Genomic DNA, 4,361 nt, shown 5'->3' on the forward strand with positions numbered 1-4,361 from the left:
TGGGAATTTCCAGGCAGAATTACCATTGTAGGAGTGCTCTAGTAGGTCAGTGGCCACGGCTGGGGGTCTTAGGAAGAACAATTCCTTCCTGCTTCAATGTTCAATGTTCTTTAGATTTTAATTTTGACACACCACACATTTGGGTTGTCAGAAAAGTCATAATGCACTTTTGCATAGAAAAAAAGAAAAAAGGGACCGGCAGGTAGTGTGGTGGTTAAGGGTGCTGGACTCCCACACAGCCGACTGCTGTTCGAGTCCTGGACCTGGCGGCTTGCTTTCTCACGTTCCCTCTCTCACTCTCTCTTACTCTGTCCCTCTCTGGTCAAATGAAAATGAATAAACAAATAAATTAATTAATTAAATAAAAGAATTCTTTAAAAAAGAAAAAAAGAAAACAAAAACTATATCGTGACTTTTCTGGCAACCCTATATGCTTTCCAAGGTAATCTGACATTAAATGGGTGTGATACGGATATCGTGGGTACATGTAGACCATGGATGATCTGTTCTGGCTGGGCCTTTCCCGTCCTTGGCTCTTGTGAATAACACTTTATGAACACGTGTACATGTAGCAGGAGACATCAGGAAGTTTATGGAAAATGGAATAAAACTATGAGCTTACTTTGGTGCAAAAACATTTTTAAATCCATGCATGATTTTTTCAGAATATGAAATTTCCACTAAATTTTTGAGGAAACTTTTTATTTTTTTATTTATTAATTATTTTTTTTGGGGGGGGAGCAGTTTTTGCTATAGGGCGTGTACACTCACCAGAAAGACAGAGAGAGACAGAGAGACAGGAAGAGAAATAACTCCTCATAGGGGGATGGCCACGCCGCAATCCCTTCTCTTCCATTCTCCTCTCAGAATCTTGGGCATGCACGCATATACGCCTGGCGATAATTTAAAACGCTGGGTCTGGGACTTGAACTGCGGCCACTATATGGAATGCTTGGTCTGGGACTTGAACTGCGGCCACTATATGGGAATCATAGCCATTATGCCGATTGCTGATCTCAAGGACCCGTTTATTTTTTTGACTCCTTGTGCTTAATTCTTTGGGGGTATAGACCTACGAGTAGAATAGTTGGGTCATTCTTTGTTGCTTTTTCTAAGGCATCAACAAACCATTGGTGGCAATGCCTTAGGAACACCATCAGTAGGCGCTGTCATCTCTAACACCTGCCATGTCACTGTCCTATCAGCAACATACTGTGTGTCAATCACACCCTCATCAAACTTATTCTCTCTCTTTTTTTCCCATAGGGCATGTGTGCTTGTGGAGAGAGACAGAGAGAGTGAGAAACATGAGAAATCATGCCCCAGGGGACATGGCCACACCATAATCCCCTCTTCTTCATTTGTTCCTCAGGAGTTTTGGGCATGCATGCACGCATGCCTGATGTGACTTTCAACCCACTGGGTCTGGGACTTGAACCACAGTCGACCACGTGGGAATCCAGTGCCTTAACTACCTTGCCACCTGCTGGCCTTCTTCTTTAAACAAATAATGGCTGGGGCTCAGCAGGTGATGTGATGGTTGAGGAGCTGGACTCCCACATGGCCGGCTGCTATTCAAGTATTGGACCTGGTGGCTTGCATTTTTACTTTCCCTCTCTTGCTCTGTCTCTCTCTGGTGAATTAAAATAATAATAATAACAATAAATAAAATTAAATAAATAGTTATTTTTTAAAACTTGGGCACACACGCATACATGCCCAGAGTGAGTTTTAAGCGACCAGGTCCGGGACGCGAACCGCAGTCAACTATGTGGGAGTCCAGCGACATAGCCATTATGCTAACTGCTGGTTCCCCTGATCTGTATTTTCAAGGCGTCATCTTTGTCCCCGGCACCACCTTTGGGATGAACTTCTAAGACCCGGGTATGTGTCCCCGCTGTTTGTCAAGAATCATCTAGGGGTCCCTTTGCAAACCCTCCTGGCATCTCCTAAAAGCTACCCTATGGCAGTAAGTGTTGATGCCTCAACAAGATCTCCTTCTTAAGAGAAAGTGCGGGGTCAGGACAGAGAGATTCTGGATCTTGGGATTCTAAATTACATGGGCAGTCCACAGAGTAACAAATATGGGAGCAATTCCTGCTCCTGAGCCTACAGCCTTCTGTTCTCTTTTGAGTTCAAAGAGTGGTTCTCCACCTGGTCACAGGGTGGACTCTCCTGCTGAGTTTTGAAAACTCCCAAATGCCCAGGCCCAGTTAAGCCAGACCCACCATACATGAGACCCTCATCAGCATTTTAGCATTCCCAGGTGGTTCCAACAGGCAGCCAAGGATGAAGAAAGTATAATTTTAGGTTTAAAATCGCTGGTTTAAAAAGTAGACTTGATTAGATTGCTGTTTCCATTATAGAAAGAATATGGACACACACGTTCTAGAAGTTTGGATGAAATGAATGAGGAAGACGCCACCTCTTGCCCCATGGCCGTCTGGCTCCTGCAAGATGATGCAGTCCATGCCCTGCTTGGGGCTCTGTTCCTGGAAGGATGGGTGAGGGCTGGCAGCCGGGTGGCTGGAGCTGCTGAGGACACAGGGCATGCAGTGTCTTCTGTGTCCTTGGCATGGTGGCCGGCACTGGGACGGCTGCACTCAATAAATGTTTGTAGGGTGAGTGAATGGAGGCAGAAAGGCGTGCATTCATGAAAAGCAGCCCAAAACACGGTCCCTGCCCTCTAGCAACTTACAAAGGGCCGGCTGAATAGGCATTACAATGACAATAATCGGATGGCCGTAATAGTTCCTGCATCAGCGGTTCTGTGTGTCTGTGCACGCAGCCCTGCAGCCAGGGAAACCAGGGGAGGGGTTTTGAAAACTCTGTTTGGTAGCTAGGGCCTCTCTTATCTTTATTAATGCCCCACAAAACACTGTCACACTGCCCCCTTCTTGATAAAGCAGGTAAACAGGAGCAGAAGCCAAAGAGGCAGGTTGCCAGGAGTGTCAGCGCCCACCTGGGTAGTCACAGTGAAGCCAGTGAATGTGGAAGAACCCAGCCTTTCTGGTGGGAATTCTTCTCCTTTTTCTTTTTAGAGTTATTTATTTGTTTATTTATTCCCTTGTATGACAGACAGAGAAAGAGGTACTTCCCACCAGGTCTTCATGCTATGGTCCACCCCCAGACTCATACAGCACACAGGATGTGTGTACTTGGCATGCTCAGAGAAGCCCCAGGATGCGAGCCTAGGACCTTTCCCATATGGGTACCATTGTGTTAACTACACCACCACCTGGCCTCTTGAATAAGGAACGATTCTGTTGTTTGTTTGCTTCATTGCTTATTTGACACAACTTTCCCAAGCTCTCAAGCCTACAGATCAATCAAGTTAATAAATTGGTTGAGAATGTCTTATCCATTAGAGCACAGGTCCTCAGACAGGTGTTGGTCTATGGCCTGTTAGGAACTGGGCCACATGGCAGGAGGTGTGTGGTGGGCAAGCAAACAAAACTTCATTTGTATTTACAGCCACTTCCCATCGCTTGTATTACTGCCTGACTTCATCTTCTGTCAGATCAGCAGCGGTATTGGATTCTCATAGGAGTGCAAATTCCATTGTCCTACAGTGAACTGTGCATGTGAGGGGTCTGGGTGGCATGCTCCTTATGAGACTCTTAATGTGTGATGGTGTGAGCAGAGGCAGTGATGCTAGCACTGGGGAGTGGCTGCAAATAATGTATTATGGTGACTTGCATACTTATTTCATTATATATTTGAATGTAATAATAATAGAAATAAAGTAAATGTGATGTGCTTGATTCATCCTGAAACCACCCACCCCTTCTACCCAATCCATGGAAAGATTATCTTCCACTAAACTGGTCCCTGGTTCCAAAAAAGGTTGGTGACTGCTGAATTAGAGTTTCCTCTTCCAAAATGTCAGGTGTAGGGGGACAACCAACAGCAGGACAGGGGAGAGCTAAAAACCTTTTTAAAGCGCTTTTTTTTTTTTTTGCCATAGGGCCTATGTACTCACCGGAGAAGAAAGAGACAGAGAGGGAAAGTGAGAAATCACTCTCCAGAGGGATGACCGCTGTTATCCGTTCTCCATTCTCCTGGGATTTTAGGTATGCACACACATGTGCACATGTGCCCAGTATGGTTTTCAAACCACCAGTTCCAGGACTCAAACTGTGGTCAGCCATATGGGAGTTCAACACATTTCCCAGTATGCCACCTGCTGGCCCTAAAGGTACCTTTTAAACCCTAAGTGTTTTTAGCCTCTAATCACTCACGGGGCTGAGGGTCCACTGGTTTCTCAGTCAGAGAGCCAGTCCGCAGGCCAGGAGCCCAGACCCATCTGGCCTGAGCATAAGGCTTTGTGCTGCTGCTTTTGCAGTGGGGAGCAGTCAGCT

General features: G+C 45.8%; 1 long non-coding RNA gene across 1 annotated transcript in view; it reads left to right on the top strand.

Moving 5' to 3' along the window:
* LOC102489197 (uncharacterized) overlaps positions 1 to 3,917 on the top strand; it is an 83,251-nt gene extending 79,334 nt beyond the window's left edge. Inside the window, exons 3-4 of the long non-coding RNA XR_001369423.2 lie at positions 1,834 to 1,884; positions 2,367 to 3,917. This is a non-coding gene — a long non-coding RNA (uncharacterized LOC102489197). The remainder of the gene's footprint in view (positions 1 to 1,833; positions 1,885 to 2,366) is intronic.
* Positions 3,918 to 4,361: the final 444 nt, after the last annotated feature.

The sequence above is a fragment of the Tupaia chinensis genome, unplaced genomic scaffold, assembly GCF_000334495.1.
Source record: "Tupaia chinensis unplaced genomic scaffold, TupChi_1.0 Scaffold142716_1, whole genome shotgun sequence".
Taxonomy (NCBI): domain Eukaryota; kingdom Metazoa; phylum Chordata; class Mammalia; order Scandentia; family Tupaiidae; genus Tupaia; species Tupaia belangeri.